This window comes from Caretta caretta, chromosome 3 (genome assembly GCF_965140235.1).
Source record: "Caretta caretta isolate rCarCar2 chromosome 3, rCarCar1.hap1, whole genome shotgun sequence".
In the NCBI taxonomy this organism is placed as follows: Eukaryota; Metazoa; Chordata; order Testudines; family Cheloniidae; genus Caretta; species Caretta caretta.
The window spans coordinates 135,984,488-135,991,474 of NC_134208.1; positions in this window are offsets into that span (position 1 = coordinate 135,984,488).

Below are 6,987 nucleotides of genomic sequence, written 5' to 3' on the forward strand. Positions count from 1 at the left end.
CTGGCAATCTATTGGACAATTACATCACTGTTTGGCTATGATTTGTAGAATTTGTTTGTATAGCACCTGGCACAATGGGGCTTGATCCTGACTGCATCTCCAGGTGCTAAGGTAATGCATGCAATAAAGAAATAAATTATCTAAAGAAAAAAGTTTTTCTCAGTCTAAACAACTGTGAATAAGCAAAATGGGCCCTTAGACAGAACACTTACTGATTTTTCCCTTCCAACTAGCTGATCAAAGTTATTAGAGAAGGAAAGATATCTTGGGGAAATGGATTGCCTGAATATCCATTTTAGCTAGCCCTTCTGGAGAAGAAGTGGAGTCCATTTTGGAAAAGTCTTCATGTATTTCTCCACAGGTGATATTAGTAGCTGAGAAACACTAAGTAGAGTTGTAATGCCAATGGGGCACAAAGTAGCTTTTGCCCTCCAATGTTTATTTGTGCCTTGGAAGTGTCTAACTCTGTCTCACACCCTGTTTCAAAGGGTATGTCTACATGGCAAATGAAGGTATAATTGTAGTGTGGGTAGGCATATCCATACTATCTTTAATCTAGTTGGTGCAGGTAACAAGAGTAGTGAGGATGTGATGGTACGGACGGATTTCAGTGTGAGCTAGCAACCCAAGTATGTACCCAGGGTCCTTGGTGGTTTGTACCTGGGTGGCTAGCCTGCGCTGAAGCTCGTACCACCATGTTTTCACTACTGTTGCTACCTGCGTTTGTTAGATTAAAGCAAGCTCAGGTATGCCTACCCATGCTACAATTACATCTTAATTTGGGTGGAGTCATACCCAAAGTTGTTTCCTTCTCTGTTCTGCTCTGTTAGAGTGCTATGGCTGGAGAGTACAGAGCAATCTGGGGCATATATTTTCTACAAGGTAAAATGCGTCCACGCAGTGTCTTTGTACGTTGAATGAGGATCCCAGGGAAAGATAAAACTGATTGTTTTACCCGAATACACAGGTTAAAATGGACTCTGTATAGAAATGAATAAGCAACAAGCATCACTAACTCAGGCAGTTGCCAGTACAGCACAGAGCCTGGTAGAGCTCCATAATGAGACGAATGGATTTCCAAACAGGGGAAACTGAGGCTTTGGAAAATGCAGCCTGGACCAACAATCTCCAGATATTGGGCTTTATGAAAAGATTTGATGAGGGAGGAGAGATGTACTACAACGGTTGCCAGCTGTTCTGGCTAATACTGAAGCCCCCAAAGTAGACCTTGGCCCGCCATTTAATTTAGTCAGTTTTCTGGAATCCACGTGGAGACTTTGAAGTATGCCAAATCAAAAGTCAGAAGCCCAGGCTTCTGAAGAATTCAACATTAGATATTAATATTTCCTATAATATGATAGCTTGTTTATGTTTTTTGTGTGACAGGGAATAGAGAGAGAGTCTTGGGGGCTGCTACCCCCTTATCCCCCATTAAAAAAAAAAGTCACTTTAAGGGCACGAGGATGCTTGTGTTCCTGATCTCTCTCTTGGCCAACTAACACACATTGTTCAAAGTTTGCTGTATTGAAAACTGTCCTTTTCAAGATTAGAGTAAAGCAGCTGTTTCATATCCAATAAAACAGGAGATGGTGAATGCCTTTAGTATGACTGGGTGGTAATTATTGCTCTCTCTTTTCTATGTAGATCGTGATTCAGCAAAGCGCTTATGTCCTTCCCCTTTCAGGATAAACTTCCACACAAAAAGTAGCTGGCTCTATACAGTTAGTTGTTTATAAAACACTGTGCACCCATAATGCTGACCAAACTGAATAAAGATGTTTTTCTTTCTTTCTTTTTTTAACATGTTTTTGTGCAAAGCCTGTGAATTTCCTCTGGCCCTGAAACTGTCCAGATCCAGAAATGAGCAGTAATTCCATGAATTACAACTATTTATTCTTCCTGTCCCCAGGACTCCTTACTTATAATGCATTTCATTCCACTTAGTAACTGCAGACAAATATAAATAGTGACCCAAACATAGTTTCTTCCCAAACATAGTTTAACGTTTCATCTTAGCATATAACACTGTGGTTTTGTCACAGAAGAGCAATAAAAGATAAATATCTACATTAGGCCAATTCTGTGCAAGACATATTCACTTATTTAGTCCTGGGGAAAAAGGCATTATTTGCAAAAAATAGGGCTTGATACAGTAGCCCTGACGCATGTGGGAGGTCCCTTGGGGGAAGGAGAAGAGAGCAAGAACTCTCTTTTTTCAGTATTTAATATAAATAGTGACAGATTGTGAGCCCCTTATTCACATGCGGTAGTACATTACTCCATGAGTAGTCACATTTGTTTCAAAAGGACTATTAGCAAAGTAAGATACAATTCATAGTGGATAAGGGCAGCACAATCCAGCCTTTAGTGATTTAAACAAAACTTCCAGGCTTTTAAGCTGTAAATTTTTAAAAGTTAAAAATAAAAATTTACTTATATGAAATTAGCCATTTTCAGTGATACCCTTCGTATCAGAAAATGACTATTCTCTTTTATTTAGAATATCCCCATTCAAATATACATTTGATCTAGGCACAGGTGCTGAAAACAGACTCAGAAGTCTAGGTTTAACAATGTATATTAGTAAATGCATTTTTTAAAGTGACCCAAAACCAAAATTTTAAATATAGTCGTACACATCAAAGAATGGTGATGGGAGGCTTTGTGCTACAGTGGAGAGAGCACTGGGCTTAGTGACTCACTATTGGGTCCCACGCTTAGGACACATGTGAACCAAAATTCACATTTAAAATACTGCCCTGCCTTTGGATGAGCTGTTTTGTCAATATCTTCATTACTTCCTGAATGTCCATATGCTGCTGTTTTATTTTTTTGCATTAAGGAAAGACGTCACAATGGCAGTGGTCTAGCACAGCTATTTTTGAGTTATTGATTCCATCCTCTCTTCAATTATTAGTGGGTGAGTTTCTCTCTACTATTTTTGCTGTTCTCTGATATGGTTTCAGCCCCTTTATTCCCCTTGAACGATAGCATTTTACTGCCTTTTCCTTTCCAAAAAAGGCTTTAATTCTGAACAGTATATTTTGCTTGTTTCCTTCCTACCTGCCTTCTCGATTTCTAGTACCGGCTTAAATTAACTCTCAGATCTTTGAGCAGATACTTTTAAAACCACATTAGCCATTTCTTGTTCCTTGAATTCTTTTAAAGAGGAATCATGCCTGTTTCCTTAATTGTAAAGTCTTTCGGATTCTCTAACACTTCTTGCACTCTTACCATTTTAATACTTTTTCCTAGAGCACAGAGGTCACTGATATTTTTAGGGCCTGATTTTTACGGCCACCCTTCATTATCCTGAGTACCACCTTCCTCTATGTATAGGACCACTGAAATCAAGAAACTTACTCATGAAGTAAGGTGCTGTTCAGTATGAGTGAGGGAAACAGAATCTTACCCTTAATTCCCAACTATTTGCTTTCTTGAAATATAGTAACTCTTGTCCTGTTATATCCTATGCAATTGTTAATATATTGATGACATATTCCCCACAATCCCATCCCTACACCCACATCGTGGCTATAAAGTATGATATATAGCTGTCTGAACTGGAAATGATTATTGCCTTCCTTACTCACAATGTGTGTGTGTATTTGTTCAATGAAAACACATAAATATATGTTACAATGGAATTTAAAAAAATAGTTAAAAGCACATATTATATTAGATATCAGATTTAATAAAAAACTGGGTTTACTTTCAAGTTTTTACTGATATTTTAAACCAGCCATTTGAGATGAGGACCTGAAGTCTTCAAAATTAGTAGAACCTCGGGAGCGAAAAACGGCATTGTATTCATTCTGAGGACATCCAAACTTTTTTTCTTCGGTGTAGTAAATTCAGTTCAGTACAAAACACAGACATCAGCCCTGTCCTAAATGTAACCATACTATGCAGGACTGGTAAGCAAAGCATAGATTTCTATGTAGCCATAGTAATAATAATACCACCAGCAGCACCTTTCACTTCTGTAATGCCAACCCTTATAAAAAGAAAAGGAGTACTTGTGGCACCTTAGAGACTAACAAATTTATTTGAGCATAAGCTTTCGTGAGCTACAGCTCACTTCATCGGATGCATTCAGTGGAAAATACAGAAGACGTTTTTATATACACAAACCATGAAAGAATGGGTGATTATCACTACAAACGGTTTTCTCTCCCCCCACCTCACTCTCCTGCTGGTAATAGCTTATGTAAAGTGATCACTCTCCTTACAATGTGTATGATAATCAAGGTGGGCCATTTCCAGCACAAATCCAGGTTTTCTCCCCACTCCCACCCCCCACCCCAAAAACCCACTCTCCTGTTCGTAATAGCTTATGTAACGTGATCACTCTCCTTACAGTGTGTATGATAATCAAGGTGGGCCATTTCCAGCACAAATCCAGGGTTTAACAAGAACATCTGAGGGGGGGAGGGTAGGAAAAAACAAGGGGAAATAGGTTACCTTGCATAATGACTTAGCCATTTATGCTCAAATAAATTGGTTAGTCTCTAAGGTGCCACAACTACTCCTTTTCTTTTTGCAAATACAGACTAACACAGCTGTTACTCTGAAACCCTTATAAACTACCTTTAAAGTAGGTAAATATTATTATTCCCACTTTACAGATGAAAAATGAAAGCACCAAGAGGTCATAAGTGACATGCACACAAAACATGTCAGTCACACTGCAAATCAGGGACAGAGCTGGAAATGGAACTGAGACACCAAGAAGTGACTTTACGAAACACACTAGATCATGCTTTCTCCCAAACTGAACACTTGTTTTCAGTCAAAGAGTTTCTCAGTAAGTCTCCAAACTGAAGCTGTGTGTTCTCTAATGCTCAGCATTTTAAGCAAAAGGAGAACTCAGATAAAGCCACCCAGCTCATGATAGTCATGGGCATAACAACTGGCAGAAATACACAGAGAAGAGCACAAGAAAGATATATGGTCTTTGTTTTTAAGGTGAAGATGTAATGGTAGAAGAATTCTGTTGCTTTCTGATAAGGTCGGATTTACTGGCAGGCCTGCATTAATAAATGTGAGACAGTAAGTATCAATCCTGAGTCCCAGCATTTTTGCAACAATTATTTCCCTCCTGTGGATGCAGAGCCTTTGAAGAAGCGGTTTGAAAACTGAGGCCTGCTTCTAATTGTGCCGTAACTTTGAACACAGGAAATATGCCTGAGAGCAAAGTACAACAAACAGTCCCGTGTGACACAATAGCATCAGTCACCCACCAAATTAGCCCTGAGGGCACGATAATTAATTTTCAAATAACCCTCTACAGAAAAGAAGACCATGGCGCCCTCTGCTGGTCCCTGTTATGACATTTGAAGATAACTTCCATTTGAACTATTGTTAAATATTTAATACTTAATATTAAATTTTTAATTTCTTATAGAATACCTGAAAAAGTAACACTGATTCTAATAATTTTGCCATTACAGCTTTCTGAAGCAGAGATAGTGAGTTCTACACTACTTAAAGCTCAAGCACACAGCAAGTGCTTAAAACCGGCATAATAACATTAAATAAAAATGTAAATAATAAATTATGAACGTTTCTAATAATAAGATAAATGTTCCATATAAGTCAACAGTTACTTAGCACATTGCCTAAAATGTAACTTTTTTTTTCTTTCACACTTTTGAGCAATTAGAACAATGTGAAACTCAATCCTGATATGATAAAAGGACAACTCAAACTGGAATTAGCAAGGTTCTTTAAGCTCTATTTACTGTGTGTGGGTTCATGAGAGACTGCATGAATGTGAATTCCCTTGACCCAGAAGATGCATCATATCCCTAGGTGTTATCAGGAGCATTTGGTACATCCTGATAAAGTTATTTTTATCTTGCAGGTCACCTTTAAATTATTCATCTCAGAAATCCATGTTCTGAGTAATTTTCAAAAAACCTTTATCTAGTTAATATAGCACCCATAACTATGGTATCTGAGCACCTCCTAAAATTATAGTCTGAACAGATAAAGATATATTTCTCTCTCTCCCACCAATCTCCAGTCAGCAGGGGGTAGACAGAGGGCTGTAACTGAAGTTAATGGCCTATTTGCATCAGCTGATGATCTTATTTAGTAATTTTTGTTTTCTATATATGTGCTTCCATAAACAGTAATGTAACTCATTATTCTTTGAATGGCTTATATACTGTACATCCAGGGCAACATTAGTTTCAGGCATGGCATGAAATGTAAATTTGGTTCACATTATTCTTGCTATTTACATGATTAAAAATACGTATACAGAAATTCCATGGTGCATTGGAAAAGGTCAGTTGCAAACACTGACAGTTCCAGCACTGTATAGGTTTAACGCAACTGGTCAGAATTTACAAGTTTTATAGTGTCTGAATCTTTTAAATTTTGATGACCAGCTTGTATTTTGAATATATTCTACATAGAACTTTATGATCCCAGGAACACAGGGCTACAAAGTGGATATGGTGTTGAGTATATTGATTTTTCCCAGAGATCTATGGCTAAATTCTGCCACTTATATGTGCAGATCAGTCACTTTGAGGCAGTTCCTCAGATGGTGTATGTGTCATAGCCTCAATCAAGTCAATCTGCCCTACTGACTTTAACTGAAATAGCACTCTCATTTTCCGAGGTAGAATCTGACTCTGGTCCTGTGGGAAAAATCTATATTAGTCACATCTGCTCTGAAAGAACAGTAGTGGCACTGTTGACAATTATTGGTGTGAATCTTTTCTACACTAGCTGTCTTTTATACCACTCTGGCAGCATGAAGTGGCCTCAGTGTAAATGAGAATCAAGTCCTGTATATTTCAGAAACTCAGCTTTTCTTACACTTCAAGGGTTTTTATTCCCAAAACTAACAAAAGAGAAGGAAATTACCTCATAAAAACTAAGTTTATAAGTAAAAACAATATTAAAAGTTTGGTTGAAACTAATAAAAGCAGAAAGAATCATAGTTAAGGCTGAAACGCTCAATCACATTGT